The sequence below is a fragment of the Notamacropus eugenii genome, chromosome 6, assembly GCF_028372415.1.
Source record: "Notamacropus eugenii isolate mMacEug1 chromosome 6, mMacEug1.pri_v2, whole genome shotgun sequence".
Taxonomy (NCBI): domain Eukaryota; kingdom Metazoa; phylum Chordata; class Mammalia; order Diprotodontia; family Macropodidae; genus Notamacropus; species Notamacropus eugenii.
In genome coordinates, this window is record NC_092877.1 from 146,850,713 (window position 1) to 146,869,913 (window position 19,201).

Consider the following 19,201-nt stretch of genomic DNA (forward strand, 5'->3'; position numbering starts at 1 on the left):
ATATTGCTCTACCCATCTGTGGCAGAAAATCCAGTAATGGTTTTTGGTATACTGGGGCTTCTCTCTGTTTCTCTCTCTGTCTCTGTCTTTCTGTCTCTCTGTCTCTCTGTCTGTCTGCCTCTCTCTCTCTCTCTCTCTCTCTCTCTCTCTCTCTCTCTCTCTCTTCTCTCTCTCTCTCTCTCTGGCTGCTGTCCTGGGGTCTTTCCCAATTCAATTATATTCCGTTGAACAAAGATTAATACCTATTTTGTGCAAGGCACTATTCTAGGCAGTGAGATTCAGAGACAAAAGCCCAGTTGTTCTTGACTTTATGGACTTTACTTTCCTACTGAATGACATAGCATACACACATCTAAGGAAATACAACTTTTAAACAACATAATACCAAGTAATTCCCAAAAGAAGATACATGGAGAAGATACATGATACATGGAGGGATCCAGAGAAGGTCTTGTCAAAGGCTGCACCTGAACTGTACTAGGTATTCTACAGGGGCCACCACAGAGCCTTGTTTCCCAGTGGTCTCCATATGATAAAACAATTTTTTTTTAACTTTTTGAAAGTTGATTTGGAATGGAGTAGGGATATTACTTGCTATTTGTCTTGAACACCAAAATTGATAGTTATGGCTCTGTGCATCAGGCAGCACATTAGTCTGTGTTAGGCAGCACCATCTGGGCAAATCAGCAGAATTCCAAGTGGTAAAAAGTGCCTAGGTTGTTATTACTTTATGGCCAGTCAAGGAAATTCTAGTCTGTGTTTATATATAGGTGGTAAAGTGAGTCATGGATCATAGAATCATATGTTTAGAGATAGAAAGAATTGTAGAAGCATCTACTAACCTCTGTATTTTACAGGTAAGTAAAGCGAGGCCCAGAGAGGTTCAATCACTTTCCTTACACGGATAGCATAGTGCCTGAGGCAAGATTGGAACTTAGTTCTTCCCTCTAAGTCCAGCATTCTGTCCACTATACTATTCTGCCTCTCATAAGCTATGCTGTTTAGAGGATGCTTAGGGAGTGTTGGGTATTCAAGAGTTGAGGTAGTTTCCCTGGTTTCTGTTGTCTTCTACCATCTTTGGTCTCCTTATGGAGAATGGGCCATAAAAGCAAATGCTTAGCTTGTTTATACCTCTAAAAGATTCTTGCCAATAGCAGCAGATTCCTCAACTCACATGACACCCAGAATGAAAAGCTTTCTGAGAAAGTGCCTTTAAATTGTTGCCCACAGCTTTTGTTGCAGCCATGGCATAAATTGGCTTTGAATCTTCAGCAAACCAATGTCAGTTGACATTTCCTAACTTGTCAACTGCTGCATGACTCACTGCTATTGCTAATTCATAAACCACAGAATGGTTTCCAGACTTCTCTCTTAGTCATTCTTTTCCACATTTAAGAATGAAACAATAAAATCCAGATTTCTCATTTATATACATTGTTACAGAAGGAGGGGGCCTTGGACATCATCTTGTCCAACTTTTTAAATTTTACAGATGTGGCCATTGAGGCCCAGGGAAAGAAGGCAACCAGCTCAATGTCACCCACATAATTGATGAGTGGCAGAGCTGAGATTTCAATTCGGACCAATTCCAGTGTTCCTCCTAATGCAGCATACCATTTCCCCTGAGAGTCAGTGTGCTGGAGAGGAAAGGCTGTTGGGTTGGATTTTGTTTCACCAAGGACCCCAACATACACAGAAGGGTCTGCTGTGCAGGTTCTTAGATCTGTTTTTCTAAAGGAAAGCAACTTTCAAGGGGTCAATAGTCACTTTAATCAAGCATGTGTATCATTTAATTAGTTTAGGGGGAAAAGTCAACACCCTGAACTTCAGGGAAAATACAAGCAGAGAAACAAAGATCAACCAACAGAGAGGGCTTCCAACTCTCTGACCATAAGCAATACATACATCACAGATCAACAGACAGATCCAACTGTCTGACCATTACATACATACATAGTTATCAGAGAGAGAATCACCAATACCTGGGTTTTCAAAGCCAGAGGGCTCCTTAGTGGCTGCGCAGAGTCTCATCTGGCCAAACAAACACTTCCAATGAGTAAGTCACAAAACAAAATCTGACCTCAGAGTATTTATATACTTCTCAGAGCCAGAAGGCAATGCTTGAGAAGCAGAATGATTAGAAAATTAACAAAAGATGTGGACTTCCCTTAATCAAGCTTCCCTTAATGGCAGGCACATTAATGGGTGGGGAAGATCTTTAACTCTCATTAGCATTACAGGTTTACATTGTGATTTTCTGTATGATCTTGGGTCATCTCTCCAGGCTCTGGTTTTCTACTCTGAGAAGATGAGACTAGATTACCATTGAAGTATCTTCCAGGTCTAACTACAAATGTTCTTCATTGCAATAAAGGATAGCAGATTTTCCACTTGAGATAGCCATAATGAGAGTTCTCACAGTCACCAGGCACATAGATGCTTGTTAAGCTTCATACAAGAAGGTAAAACAAGATATCTGATGAATTTGGTTCTAATTTTCTGTCAGTCTAGAGTATTACTCAGTGTAGAGGGCATGGTTTTCTGTTGGCTGAACTTTTCCACTTAAAATGTTCTATTTATATTTGGTTTTCTCATCAGTTATTTTCTCTTTTAAAGCTGGTGATAGCTTGCTTTTCTTGGAAATAAACAGACATCTTGCATGTTGGGCAAAAGTATTCCAAATTCTGCTTCTGAGTGAGTTCTTTTCTACTTTTAAGTAAAATTTTCTGTGTGGGCACTTTTTGATAATCACAGTTTTTCCACCTTCAGAATAACATTTTCAGGGGAAGGAATAATACCACTATATATAAAAGTAGCGAGTGAAATTGATCCCCATTTCTAGAGACCAATGGTCAATTATGAATGACAAATACTATCTGTGCTAACAGTTGGAAAAAATGATGAAACAATTGTCATGTGATTGGTTTGTGCTCCTTCCTATGAGTTCCTTGTGATGTCATTTCTGGAAAGTTGTCTTCAAGCATTTCTGACTTTTTATTTGTAGAATACATCCACCATCTTCCCGACCAGACTCACAAAACTGGTATAACTACCTTGCTTTTGAGATGCCTTGGAATTTTCCCTGGTATTTTGAAATATAATTATAGATGGGAAGTCCCCTTGTTGCCTCCAAGAACCAGCAGCACTTTGGCTGATTATTTTATACCAGACAAACCTCCATATTTCTTCCCAATGTACTTGCTTTCTTAGGCTTAGAACCCTAAGAGTCTGGTATCAGTTTTGCCACTTTTTTATTAACTGCAGAGAGGCTCCCTGATTCAAAACTGAAATGGCACTGTGCAAAGAAATTGGAGGGGGGAAGAGAATGTAGATTCTAATTGCAGATTTTTCACTTAATGAACATGACTTTCCCAATCATCTGTGTAAATTCTACCATATTTGAAGAAATAATAATAGCACCTATACCAACATACTTCAGAGAAATGTTGTAAGGAAGAATAATATGTTAAATGTCCTTTACAACTATGAAAAAGAGAAAATAATTTCTAAAGTACTTATCTTTTTAAAATTGGTATCTAGTATAGATTGCTAGATAGGGTCATCTGAAACAACGCATGATTTGCTCTAGACAATCCTGAGATATTGGCAGATTGGGACAAAACTGTTCTGGATAGTCCAGAAGATGTTGCTCTTCTAGAAATTCTATCCTGATTCTTCCTCTTTGCTTTATTTCTTCTTTAAAGTTTGGCTTTCTCTCCCTCCTGCCCCAAGTTTTTCTGAGTAAGAATCTTCCCAAATATTTTCTGAATTTTTCTGAATAACACCAGCTGTTCATTCATAGGTTGGCTCTTACCCCAGGGCAGCAATGGCATAAAGCCAATGTTCTCTCCTTGACAGCATCAAGGAAATGAACGTTTTCTGGATTCTCTTCACTCCTAGTTCCTTTGCATAGTTGATTTCAATGAAAGAAGCAAAAGAAGAGTCAGAGTAACTGGTAACTTGACATACGTATAATTTACCACTTCTAGACTCCTTGCTGTGATAAACGTAAGCAGACTGAGAAGCTATAAATTTGATTAAGAAATAAAATATCTGGAGCTTTGTAAAGTTATCAAATCATAAAACTGGAACTGACCTTAAGAAGTCATGTCATCCATTTCCCAGTGCTCAGTTAGGATCACTCTTCAGCCATAGCAAACTGATGAAAACCTTTCCTATTTTTCTAGAACTCCAGAGGAGAAGACCCTAACCCTTGATATCCCACTGAATAACATCACTCAGTACATTTCACCAAATAAATGTATATTATAAAGGAGCAAATTTTAAACTGTGAAAACAGAATGAAAGAAGAAAGGTATTTGGGTAAAGCAGAGATCTTAGGAGAAAAGATGAACCCTTTGCTCTTCAGTTTATTGGTACATGGCTTATAACAGGGAGTAATGGAGGATGAAATTAAGAGAGAAATTTAGGCAGAGTTCCATAAAAGTTTGAGCAGTAAGAGCTATTCGCCTATGGAATAGTCTTCAGACAAAGCAACATGAGCTTCATGGTTGATGATTGTGGAATTGTAGAGAGAGCATGGAGTTATGAATGGAGCACAGGATTTAGAGTCAAGAAGATCTATTTTGAATCCTGCCTCAGATGTCTGATTCTGGGTTTGTCAGTGACCTCTCAATATCTGTTTCTTCATTTTGTAAAACGTGGGAATCTTGGACTCTCTGGCCTTTAAGTCTTCTTCTAGCTCCTGGTCTATGAGTCTATAAATCACATAGAATCCTCTCCAAGTTACTGTGAGGAAGTGTGCTGCTTTACATGACTTGTGACCTAGTCAATTTGTTAAACCTTCTTCATCTATATCTTTGTCCTGTGATTGACAGCAATCCCAGCTGTTTCTACTTCCACTATATTTGGTCCCTTCTTTTCTACTTTCACAGTGTTTATGATGTCCCTAATATCTATATTATAGTAATACTGGAATACCTTCCTTTCTAGCTTTCTTGCCTCCATACTATTTTTCTGTGTAAAAAGGACTGTAAACAGAAAAGCATTATCTTAATGAACATGAGCTGCTGTTTCATTTTTCATAGACAAGTACAGCAGGAGTAAGCTACATAGTGTATGTTTCTTCCATTCTGGGTTTGATCATATTTCCATAACTTTTATCCCAGCTCTCTGTAGGCACATATGTTCCTCAAAAGCAGTGTTCCTCTAAATGACAGCATGGCTGACTTCCATGATTTCTCTGTAAGTATTAAAAATTTGATTGGTTAGGAAATTGTAAAGACTTTTTATCAGTCAGGCTAAAACAGATCTTTGCCTTGGTCAACACAGTGTCCCTGCCCCCACCCCCCAAAAAAATCCAACAAGTAGCAGCTACACTAGGACAAAACAAAACAAAACACAACAATGACAAAAAAACCCCGACAACAATGGATAGATAAATGGATGGATAGATAAACAAAGAAGGGGGGGGAGGAGGGAATATGGTTCAGCAAGCTTTATGCCATGCTTATCCAGTTCAGCTTATCCTGCCCAGGTCATAGCAGATAAAATCTATGACATCCATTCTGGATTTTATTAAAAATAAAGAGCTTTGGTTTTCAGAACTGTGTGTACCATGTGACCCCAATAACAACTTGTATTATTAAAATGGACTTTCTTTTTCTTGCTTTTGCATTATTGCATCAATGAATCTTTTTCTTTTCTGACCTGTAAGCAGGAAGTCCCAGGGGGTAGTACAAAGACTAGAACAGGTGACCAGATAAAACTGCCTGCAGAATACTTGGCTTCCAGCACATGAGCAATTGTGATTCCCACTTTGGTCAAGACTCTGTCAACAACACTGCACAGTGCAGCACGATCTCTTCTAAAGTTCAGCATTGTATCCATTCCAGGTTTGGCCATTCTTGAAGAATGATCTTTTGTGTAATGTTATGGTATCAGAGTCTTGGCCCAGCATTAGAGATTATGAAGGGTGGGTGGGAAAAAATTCCAGATCCATTCTATTTCTCTCTGCCAGATTTTCCTTTAACTAGTGTAACAAACCTTTAACAGAAAAGTGATGAATGGACAGTGAGAATGTTTAGGAAACATTCAAACACTGCTTTATTCCAAGATCTGTTCAACACACAGACAAAACATGACTTGATAGATGAGAATTGCACTCTAGAAAGAAAGAAGAAAAAAACACAACACATGGTCTCTCTGTCCCTGTTCTTCAAACAAAAATCTGTAGATCTAAGAATATGAACATGTAGTTCTCAAGGAAAGAAACCAAGGCTATCTATAGCCATATGAAAAAGACTCTTCAAATCACTACTAATTAGAAAAATGCAAATTAAAGCAATTCTGAGATTCCACCTTATACCAATCCAAATAGCAAAGATGACAAGAAAGGAAAATGATAAATATTGGAGGGGCTGTGAGAAATGAGCACACTGATGCGTTGCTGGTAGCTATGAATGGATACAACCATTCTAAAAAGCAATTTGAAATTAGACAAAAAAAGAAAAGTTTTATATAGTGATAACCCTTTCACTCAGTTCTTCCACTGCTAAGCCTATACTCAACAGATATCAAAGAGGGAAAAGCTCTATACATGCAAAAAATTTTATCAGCTCTTTTTGTGGTAGAAACTGAGATACCCATAAATTAAACAATAGCTGAAAATTTTGTATTATATGAATGTGAGAGATTGTTGTGCTATAAAGAAATTAGGAAATAGATAATTAGGAAGGCAGTGAAAGTGGTGCAGTAGGTAGAGCACATGATATGGAGTCAGGCTGAGTTCGAATCTAGCCTCAGATACTTACTAACTATATGACCCTAGACAAATCACTTCAAGAGAGACATGGGAAGACAAATTTGAACTGATGCTGAGTAACGTGAGCAGAACCAGAACATTAACACAACAGTAGAAAAAGGAACAATTGTGAAGTCTTACTAATTAATGAAGAATACTATACAGCCAATGAGTGAACTTGATTTGTTGGTTATGTATCTTTGTTGCAAAGCATTTATTTTTCTTTTGTCTCATTTCTACTGGGGTAGGTGGTTGGAAAGAGAGGAAATAGATTTCTGTTCATTTTTTTTTCAATAGAGAGGTGGGGGGTGATACAGATGTGCAATTTTGCATGTGCTTTCAGATGAAGCCATTGCACCGTTTGTTTTTCCTTAACTTGTATATTTTAATAAGAAACATTTCAAAGAGTTGAGAAAAATCTATAAATATTTGTAACGTAAAGTCAAAACATTCCAATAAAATATTAACCACAAAAAAAATCCATGAGAGAAAGACTTTTAACGTACAGTTTTCCAATTTAGCTGTTCTTCTTGTAGCATACCAGATAGGAGATAACTTTGCATGAAAAAGATCTTTTGGAGAGTCTCATAAGGAATTAGGTAAATGATGGGGTGGAGAGTCTGACTTGGAGGCAGGTAGGTCAATCCTGCTTCAGTCACTTACAAGTTTGTATGACTCTAGAAAAGTCACTTAATATCTCTCAGCACTCATTTTCCTCATCTTTAAAATGGGAATAATGATAGTACCTACATCGCAGGGTTATTGTGAAGAACTAATGAGATGATATATGTATATTCCTTTATGCACCTTAAAGTGCTATGTAACTATTGACCATTATTATTATTTTGAGCTAAAGTGAATTATACTCATAGGCTGCTTTAATAAAAACTACAATGAACATATCCAGGACATGTAAGTGAGCATTCCACTGGACTTTCATGGGTCTTGCTCCAGCTGGAGCACTGTGTTCACTACCAGGTGCCACCAGGTGATACTGTCAATCTGGGGCCACAATCAGAGAATGACCATCTGTAGGGTAAAGGGAGCCACCTATTCACAGCATGAGTATTGCCTTACTTAAAGTGAGAACTCACAATCCTACTATAAAAAGATCAGCAGGGGGAAATTAATGTTTAAATGGAGATGTGAATATTTAAGTAGGATATGACAGTTACCTTCATGTGGAAAATAATTTAAATTTGATTTTTTTTTCTTCTTGTCTCCAGAAGATAGAATAGAGGGGAGAGTAAGGGCAGGGGCAGATTTAGACCTGTTGGAACAAAAATTTCCTACCAATGCAAACTATCCCAAACTGGAATGGATTGTTGAAGGAGGTACTTGGCTCCCTAACACTTGAAGTCTTCGAGCAGAGGCTGGAACCACCAACTCACTGGGAATGTTGTAGAATGACTTCCCATTTAAGTATACGTTAAACTCGCCCAGAGATTCTTAGGCATTTTTGTGTATCCCGGACCCTTCTGGCAGCCTATAGACACCTCCAAATCATGTTTTCAATTGTATAAAATACAATACAAAGTATTACAAAGATATTGAAATATAGTTATCAAAAGTTTTTTTTTTTTCAAAACATGGATTTCAGATTAAGAATCGCTGAACTAAATGGCACCCGAAGTCTCTCCTAATTAAGATTCTAGGATATTTGACTGTTCAGATACTTCGAGACACTAGTATAGACATACACTCTCAAGATTGCCTAAGCATTATAACTACCCAGGGATCAGGATGAGATGGGAGATGCCCTTCATCCTGGAATAGGGGAGAAGATACCTGTTTGCCTGAACCTCATGCTTCTCTTTATGAGTCTAGCTTTCCGCACTGTTACTTGTAAGCATTGCAACGACTAAACATCTCTCTGCAGAATTTTCTTCATTTGTCCTTCATGGTTAACATGTGGATGGGAATAGATAAGAGGGCACCTGCTCATCCTCCACCTGAAGTCTAACACTTTTTCTGCTCTGTGTGCTTCATTAATATGGAGTAGACCAGGGTGTCAGAGGGAGGACTGTAATTTGATGGGAAGGAAAATACAAATCTGCCCTCTATGCCTTAAAGCCTCATGGTGCACATAAATAATTCAAAATATGGATTATCCTCTTTTCAACAAAAAAGATTTCAAGAGTTTACTAGAATGTCATGCTTTAACAGAAAGTCCTCCTCCTTGGGATGAGAGAAGCTGAAAACAAGGCAAACATAGAATTCTATCATTTGGGTGTTTTACAAATATAGGTCTTCAGGGTCAGCTGCATTTGAGTGAAGGATTTATCAGCAGTCTTCTATTTTATGAAAAACTGAAAGGGCAATTATGGGTTAAATCTTATTTTTTTAATATCCTGTGGCTTTGTCCAATAACACTGATCAAAGTCACTAGACCTTAGACATTCACAGGCCTTGGGAATGATTGTTTTTCATTTTTACCAAGAGCTAGGAAGTCAGTGACTCAGAGAGGCCAAGAGTAGAGAAGAGGGGCAGAGGGTGTTGGCAAGACAGCCCCAGTAAGAACAAGGTTAGCCCTCAGAAACCTCAAGGAAGTCGGCCTAAACTTAGGTTGTCTGGTATTGGACACACTGAATAGTCAGGTTCTCATTTCATCACCTTAAAAATTAGAAGGACAGGTGAGTGAGAATATAGAATTCTGTGTTTTCTAGTTCCCTGACATTTTCTGTACTTTGTAGTACCTGATCACTTCTACCAGGCTGAACAAATTCTCATGATTTACTTAATCCAAATGCAAACAAGCTTTTGTTAAGGATCCATTCATTCATTCCATAGGCCTTTATTAAGTACCTACAATATGACTGAACTGCGTTGGGCACTAGGGATACTGAAACAAAATATAAATTTTTATCCCTGAGAGTTTTACCTTCTACTTAGGAGAACAATACGTACAAAAATAAGTAAAAGCAAAATGTATGGAAAATAAAAACAATTATTTTGGAAAAGGAGGACTAGCAGAGGAATTAGGATGCGTCCCTTTGAAGAGGTAAGAAGTGAGCTGACCTTGGAAGGGACAGAGGTGAGGGGAGCAAGCATTCTAGGCTTTGAGAAAGGCATGTAGGTAGGAGATGGATCATCACATAGGGCCAATAGAAAGGATGCCATATTGTCTGGAATGGATACTCTAAGGGGCAAAATATGCATAATTAGGATGAAAAATTATGTTTGAGCCTTCAATTCCAAAAAGAAGATTCTTAATTTATCTCAGGGCCTTGTGTTTATTATATGCAAAACCCTGTCTTAGGTATTTCAAGACCAAAATCTGTATCTCCAAGGTACTTACAGTCTCAGTGAAGACACACTATTTACCTAGGTATTAAACTAAAATTTCACAGATATTTGTGAATTACCTGATTTTTACAAGGAACTTTCCTAGGTACTCTGGATATGAAGACAAAAAAATTAGGCCTCACACTTATAATCTACTGGGGAAAGCTTGCACTTTCACAGAAAGCTATCTTCTGCCTCCCTAATGCCAAATTATTATCCTCTCTATTGCCCAATGGTCAATTAGCAACAACAATTAATTTCAATTAAATTCAATTGGATTGAACAAACATTGACTGAACACCTACAGTTTGCAGAACACTGTGTAATGCACTGAGGAAAATATCAAGTATAAATAATGCATATCTTGCAAGGACTTAGAATCTAGTTGGATCTCTCAGTGTCTATCTCTGTCTCTGTCTCTGTTTCTTTCTCTGTCTCTTTCTCTCTCTTGGTCTCTCTCTCTCTGTTTCTGTCTCTCTTTGTTTCTCTCTCTCTCACACACACACACAACTATAATTCAGAATAAGACATATATTCATAAGAGTAGCACAAAGTATTATATGAAGACCAAGAAGGAAAAGGCTACTATCAACAGGACAATCAAAGAAAACTTTGTGCAGGAAGTGGCATTTCAATTGGGTTTTAAAGGATTGGTAGAAATTCCATTCTAAAATCCCTAGCTGAGGGGCATTTCAGGTATAGGGAACAGCCTGAGTAGGTGCACAAAGACAACAAAGTGTGGGAATTTCTAGGAGACAGCAAGTAGTCTTGATTTTCCAAGCAGAAGGAATGTAGACTAGAGATGCTCTCCATTGGTCCTTTCACTTGTCAGCAAGGTAGCTTTTACCCAGCGATATAGACTGTATACTCCTGGATCTCCCTAATGGGAATTTAACATGAGAAGATTAGTGTTTGAATATTATAATAAAATAATAATAATAGCTTACATTTTTATAAGGCATTACAAATATAGAGCACTTTGACATGTATAATCTCATTTGAACCTTACCATAATAACACCATGAAGGCAGATATTATTTTAAAGCTGTATTACAGATAGAAATGAGAGAGTCTAAAGTCATATTGTTACCTAGTAGTAGAGTCATAACTTGTTAAAGAAACAATGCATCCATGTTCTGTCTCCTTTCTATCACTATTGATATTTACATCCATATCCTCTCACCTGTTACATATCAGAGCACATGCTTCTGGAGTCCAGATTATCATTTTACTCTTCATGACTCTTCCATAAAAGGCCATGGGCTTTGGAGTTGGAAGGGAATTTTCATATTCTCTGACCTAGGATTTCTCCAGCTTTTGTTCTCCGAAGCCCTTACACTCTCAAAAGTAATGACAACCCCAGAAAGTTTTTACATATTACTTTCAGGTTTGCAAATATTATCTCATTTCATCATTTAATATAGGAAAATAGTTTTGACTTTGTAGATTTCCTCAAATAATCTTGAGAACTCCCAGGGATCTTGGACCATACTTTTGGAAACATTGACCCAGTCCAACCCTTTCATTTTACAGATGAGGAAAATGAGACTCAAGGGACCTGGGTCAAAGTCAAAGCTGTAGTAAACAGCAAAGTCAGAATCTGAATGGAGGTCTTCCAATTCCAGATGGCAGCCTCTTTTCATCATAATGCCTCTGTTTCACAGGAAATACCCCCCACATACATATGCACACACTGCCCTTAGAAGCCATTTAAAAGATTTATCATTCCTTAAGCTAGACATGCAAAGCTAAGGTTATAATAAAGAATATGTTTTGAAGTTATTGTGTGGGAAAGGACCCAGAGATAATCAATAAGTTTCATTGCTTGTCCTAAATTAACTTTAGTCTCTACAATGAAAAATTAAATGGATCTACTTGGAATCATCTTATGTACTGAATACTTTTCTTCTCCCTTGACTACTCAGACATGAGCTTAATAAAATCAAAATGAACTTCTAATGTGGCCTTAGGTGCTATGGGGAGCGTCGACACTACAGAATCTGTTTCAAAGAAGGGCTTTTATTGGAAAGGAGAGTGGATTAGTAGTTAGTGACAGATATGTACAAAAAATTAGTAAAACATTTTTCAGTGTGCAGAAGAGCCCTCTCAAAAATATAGAAAGGGATATAAGTGGAGTGACATTATTACTGTCCTATTAAATTGTGTGCATTTTGGGGGGGAACTATGTATTACAAGATTTCAGAGTTTTCTATATATGTCTGTCTTCTTTATGTAATGCTTCTCTTTGTTGATGTTTGGCTCACAAATAAGATGTATTTCTTATTCTCTAGGGGTTTATAATCCCAATGGTCTCACTAGGGAGACAAAATATAACTATTGACCTCATTATTTTTTTAAGTAAAAGAGTTATTTTCATGAAAAATGTCCAGTAAGTTGTATACACAGTTGCCAGTAGACACACACACACACACACACACACACACACACACACACACACACACACACATACACACACATTCCAATGCACCCTGGAGAGTAAGTTGAGCACTGGATTTGGAGTCAGATTTGTGTGGAACCTGAGGTTGAAACCTATTTCTGCATTTATTATTGTTTTATCTATCATTTCATCTTTCTACATTGAGATGGTGGGAGAAAGAAAGAGAGTTTGAGGGAAGGAGAGAGGAGACAGAGACAGAGACAATATGGATCAATACTAGACTTGTATGATTTATCCCCAGAGGAAAAAATAAGTACTGAATCAAAATGTGGAATAGGTTGCTTTGATCTATAGTAGGATCACGCTCTTTAGAAGTCTTCAGGCAGAAACTAGATAATCATTTGTCCTTTATGTTATAGAAGGGGTTGCTTTCATGTCTTCATCAGGCTAGATTTGGGTCCTGAATTTCTCTGATTATGATTTCAAGACAAGATATTGAATTGGACATGATCTTTAAAGTCCTGCCTAACTACAAAATTCTCTTATTTCTATGAACCATTTCCTGTCTTGGTCAGCATGATATGCCAGGTAAAGCATTGAACTTGAAAGTTTCCTTCCAGCTTCAAATCTATGACACTATGGAATATTACTAGCCGTATTACCTTGGTCACTTTCCTAATATATAAATGGGGGGCAACAGAGGCTTGCCCTGATCTTTTCAAAATAGTTAAAGTGAAACCTGAATAAATGAATGAAAAAAATATGAAATGGTTTTTAACCATAAAGAATTCTATGTATGTGGACTGCTATTATTAATATTTTGAACATTTATTCTGTGACTAGTCTTGCTGAAGTTGTTATATATTTATTCAAAGAAATGTAGCTGGTATAAAATATATGATAAGTTATTATTAAGAATTTTAAATAAATAACGGCTCATTGCTGTAATTATACATCTAAGAAACTACTTGTGGGAGCAGATTGTTTACTGTTCATCTTTAATATCTTTTATTGGGATAATTTTAAAATATGGTGAGATATCACATTAATACTACAGGAGTTTCCAAAAGAGATACAAGGCGTATGACATTCACAAGCACTTGCATAGTATTAACCAGTATTAATAGTATTAACCAGAACAATAACTAGCAAGGTAGAAAACGGATATTACCTTAAGGCACTGGCATTGTGAAGTTGAAAATTTATGCCTCCTACCTGGGATGAAGAGGTATGCTTGTTCTCTACTTGTATGGCTATCCCTGTGCCTGACCTCATGGTCCTTTGTTAACCAGGATACTTCTCCTGGCATCAGTATACCTACAGCTGACCTGTCCTCTATTCTATTCCTCAGTTCCTCCCTCCTGCAAAATGCTTTTGCCTCAGGTGAAAAAGAATTCTAGTTATGGCTCTGGTTTTCATAGACTAATAAAATGTTAAGATGTGGAAGCAATTTCAGTGGTCACCTCCCCTAACTCAGACTCAAAAAGGAATCCCTTCTATGAGATCACTGAAAAGTGCTCATCCTGCTTTTGCTTGAAGACCTGCAATTAGAGGGAAAGCAGGTCTTCTATAACTTTCCAGACTTTTTATTAGGAATGAGGTGGAAAGGATGCTACGCTAGGAGTCAACAGAACTGAATTCTAATCATAACTCTCTTATTAGTCATGTGACAGTGGGCAAGGGACTCAGTTTCCAAATTTCTAAAATGAGAAATAATAATCCCTTTACCTCCCAGGTCTGTAGTGAGGTTGAAACAAGCTATGTAAACTTTGGGGCTCTATGTTAATGGTTGTTCCTCATATGACAGTGAATTTTCCCATCTTTTTATCTCTGTATTAGCTGCCCCTTATGCCAGAAATGCACTCCCTCCTCACCTTTGCTTCTCAGAGTCCCAAGTTTTCTTCAAGATTCTAATGCCATTTTTACGTGAAGCTTTTACTAATTGCCTGACTACTAGTGATTTTCAATCCATCTTTATTTTGTATAAACTGTGTGTGTATTATCTCCCTTGATATACTAATTAATTATATGTATACTAATTAATTATACTAATAAGCCTCCTGCAGGTAGACTATTTCACTTTTGTCTTTATCTCCAATGCCTAGCACAATTTCAGGAACATGGTAGGTACATACTAAATGCTTATTGACTGGCTGAGCCTACAGTAGTAATCATAAGGTGATATATAATTGCTGTCTACTATTATTACGGTTGTTATTGTTAGTCTTTAATGACTCTGAACAGACATTAAAGATATCATCAGAAAGGGAGGTGAGTCAGTCATATTTCTGGGATGAGGAGATAAAAAGGTGACAGCTCAAATCTATGTGGAATGTTACCAGACCCAAAGGAAGACTTCCAGTGTGTTGGATAGACTGCCAGGCTGAAATGGACAAAAATTTCTCAGGATGAGAAAATATGAGTGGGTTGGAATTTACATCTATTGAGAGAGATGAGAGCTAGGAGCCATCAAAAAATATGATATTCTGTTGTCAGACATACAAGAATAATATTGACGCAAATGACTGAAAGCAAGTAGTATTCTGTCTCCTCCTGGGCAGGATGACATGAGAAGAAAGGACTTAATTCACCATTCAGAAAGGTCCTTCTTAAAATTTTGGAAACAAGGCAGAATAGCATATGACAAGGCCTGGACAAAAGTAAATGTTTCCCTTTCCCTGTAGTGTTTATACCTTGTATATGGTGGCAAATTCACTGGGTCTCCGTTTCCTTCTTTGTAAGCTAAAGTTAAAGAGATTGGGACAAGATGATAATTTCTAAGCTCTCTTTCAATTCTAAATTATGTGAATTTTTACCATTGCCTTACGTTGAACATTTTACTTTTCAAAGTATTTTTTATATAGAATGTTATTTGAAACTCACTGGAACTTTTTGAAGTTGATGCCCAACAGATCCATTTTGCAGGTGAAGAAATCAAGTTTTTAACATGCTGAGCACCTTGGCTAAGGTCACAGAACAATGACTGGCAAAGCTTTCCTAGAATCTAGGTAAACAGACACCTCACTCTTTTCACTACTACATCTTGTCTTCCTTTATTCAAGCCAAATCAACAAACATTTATCAAATACTTATTGTGCATGAGCCCCAGTCAGGCTACCACACAAAAATGAAGACTGTACATAGGCTCCAGGTCTTCCTACTTATAACTCACTTTGAAAACTTTTACGAACGTTTGTTTTGTTTTGTTTTCCAATTGGATCTTAGTCTAATTCAGTTTTGCTGGGTAAGGCTACTTTACATAACAAGACCTACTTTAAGGATCCTTGAGAATTTCCATTTCTGCACTAGAAACATTTATTGAAGATGTCAGTGATGTATAATGCAATAGAAAACACAGTGCCTCAAGGACATATTCAAGCATAGATAGCAAAACTCAAGTTTCATGGCATCCATCTAAAAAAATGGGAGTTTCAATAGAAGGACATTCAGTGATGATCTGATCCAATATCCCCATTTACGTATATGTCCAATCTGAAACGTAGGGATGTGAAATGACCTGCGTGGTCAGAAAACTACCTTTTCCACAATCTATCTCACATCTGTCTCCTTCTTACCATTCATAAAGTCAACATCCCAGTCTAATCCTTCCTCACTTCTTGCCTGAACTAACACACTGGCATACCAAATTGGTTTCCCTGCTGCCAAGCTTTCCCCTCTCCAATTCATTTTCCATTCAGCTGCCAAAATAATCTTTCTTAAGTATAGGTGTGACCAGGTCACATCTCTGCTAGAAAATTTTCAGTTTTTCCTTATTGCCTCTTGGATAAACCACAGACTCCTCAGCCTAGTATTTAAAGCTCTAAACAATATGGTTAAAGCCTACATTTCCAGACTTATTTCACATTATTCCTCTTCATGTACTTCATATTCCAGCCAAATTGGGCTAGTTACTATTTTTAACTTACTATCCAAATTCCTACCTTTGTACCTTTGCATTATCTACCTCTCATAGATAGAGCTCACCTCCACCTCCTCAAATCTTTAGCTTCTAAGTCCCCTAGGCACTACTTCTTTTCCTTACAGCTTATCTTGTTTTTTATTAATATGTTTTCATTCCCTATGGCTCAGCAGAAAGTAAGCTGCTTAAGGACAAAGGCTGTTTCCTATTTTTACCTTTATATCTCCCCAGGAACCAGCATAGGACGTTACATGTAGTAAGCTCTCAAGAAATCTGATTGAATTGTTTTGTTGGCTTGAATTTTCTTCTTCTGTATGCTGAAAACTGTCTGACGTAGGAAAAATCTTTGAAATAGAAATGAATGCAAAAAAATTTGATTACTGTGGTTTAAATCTATTTTCAAATGAACATTCAGATATTTCATTATTTTCAAGATTATAAGGAGGGTGATGATGGGTATGCCATATCTTTGCATCCCTGTTGGTGCCTTGAATAGTGGACCATAGATTTAGAATTGGAAGTGACCTTAGAGTTCATCCAACTCCCTCATTTTATAGATGGAAAAACTGAGGCCCCGAAAGCTTAAGCTAACTTAATGCCTAGAAAATGTTTCACACAGAGTAAGGTATTACGTAAATGTGAGCTATTATTGTTGCTCAAGGTCACACAGGAAGAACTAGGATACTAACCCAACTCTTCTAAATCATCATACAAAACTTTTCAGTATGACACATAGTTGTGCTTAATAAATATGCATTGAATTGAATTGAATTTTATAGACTTCTCTAAATTTTTTGAAAACCCAGAATGACTTCAGATCAATTAGAAAGAACTCATTTGAGAGCAAATTGCACCCACAGCACTGACAAAGACAATGTAGTTTAGTGGAAAGAGTTAATGGAGTGGGAGTCAGGAGATGGATTTAAATCCCATTTTTTTCTACTGATGACTTGAGTGATTTGGGCAAGTCCTTTAACCTTTTGAAGTGCTAGTTTCTTCCTCTATAGAAGGAAGGGGTTGGATTTGAAACTTTAAACCCTGGGACCATAAGACGATTGCTTCCCTAAGTATCATTAGAGATTTCATTTCCCAATTCAAAGTTTATGGGAAAGAAAAGAAATGATCACTCCAGTTAGTACTCGGAAAATAAAAACATAAATCCCAATAAGAAACAATTTAAATCATTATGAAAATAAGGCATATAACATTGAATATAAGTCTGAATAGTAAATTATTTGCCAGATGTTGGCAGTGCTAATAAACTTGAAAAGAATAAACACATCAAAAGGCATCTAGATATGCCCATACATGATATCAACTCTCTTTTATCCCAATCACGTTGATAAGACTACAGGGTGTGAACCTTTCTTTTAAGGCATGCCTGGGCACCTTTATATGACAAATGGAGGCATTCCCATTGATGTCTTGCTGAAAGGCCACAGAGCACTCCTGTTGATACCTAGAGGCTGAAACTTCAATGTAGTAGCTATTTCTCAGGAAACGTCTCTGGACTAAAACCTTAATTCCCCAATATTATGACTTCTGTGGTAGGTAAGGCAAGTGCCACCAAAAGCTAATGAGGCAGGCATTTCAGTGAAACATCACTTACATTAGTGGCCAGAGTTATCTAAAGATCACTAAATCTCACATTATTCTAGGTCTTACATCTCTTCTGCTAGGAAACCTCATTCTCTGGGTCTCTTTTCTCCTTATGTAAAGATAAAATCCTGCCTCATTTCCAATTCTTATATAGAGAAGAGGCTATTCATAAGTTTCCCCTATACCCAATGGTACAGGTCTGCTCTGCTGCATGATAGTCTGACTTCTGACCAGGGGAAAGCAACAAGTAAATCGAAAAGAGAGAGTGAGTTGTTCTGATTGCTTTTAGAACCCATGGTGAGTGATTGCTCCTCCGGCAAAAATTCATCCCTCCTGAGTCCTATTCAGCCAATCATCTTGTAGGGAGCCTGAGTCACTAGGATCCAAACAAGAGCTTGTGGTATCCTCTTAGCAAGTCACCAGTGGGCATGCCTACACTCTCCATGAGGATGTGCTTCTGAGATACTCCCAAAGAGATGTATACCCTCTGTAATCTCATCACAGGGATTCATCATTTATGAAACTGATCAGACTCTGTTGACCACTCCCCCTTACACAGAGTTAGAAATATAAATCAGCTGCTACAAACAGAGACCATTCCCCCTCCCCCAAACACATTGACCAAATAACCTTCTAAGTACCCTACAACTCTAAAGTTAGGTTCTGGGTCATCCAAAGACCAGATGGCAGAAATATGGGGATTATTCATTTATTTTTAACAATGTACACCAATGGTCCCCTTAGTTAAAAAATACATTGGCAAGGTGATGTTATTCAAGTGGAATATTTTTCATGAAAACACAGTCTTCCTTGTTCATCATTCATCTATACAGTTTTGGGCCTGTTCCCAGGATTGCAATATAATTATTTTATTTAGCTTGTAAATTTCAAGATCATCCTGAGGTCAAGTTTGTTAGGATGTTGATATTGAAATGGATCACATACCTAGACGATGCTGTAATACTCTTGAATAGTAGATGAAGACAGACAGGCAGGGCTGCACCAACAGACAAGTACCAGGTGATTCCCATTTACCTGTGATTTCTCCGGATACCATGGTGTGAATTTCAAGCCTTTAGCAAAAGGGAGTGATAGGAGACTTTGAGTTGTCTTCCAAATCAGAATTTAAAGAGAGCCGATGGGGAAAAAAGCACCACTTTGAAGTGGCAAAGGATCCTGTTTCTCCTTTTAGGGTGTGACTGGCTTCCTGGGAGTGATGAGTACAATGGGAGTGGAT

At 37.4% G+C, this 19,201-nt stretch overlaps 1 protein-coding gene across 1 annotated transcript in view; it reads right to left on the reverse strand.

Moving 5' to 3' along the window:
• Positions 1–9,536: 9,536 nt before the first annotated feature.
• The window catches only part of IQCM (IQ motif containing M), a 522,295-nt gene continuing 512,630 nt past the window's right edge, over positions 9,537–19,201 (reverse strand). The window contains exons 13-15 of the mRNA XM_072621219.1: positions 18,910–19,037; positions 16,581–16,709; positions 9,537–10,928 (exon numbers count right to left, since the gene is read on the reverse strand). The gene's annotated coding sequence lies outside the window, so the exon portion shown is untranslated. The remainder of the gene's footprint in view (positions 10,929–16,580; positions 16,710–18,909; positions 19,038–19,201) is intronic.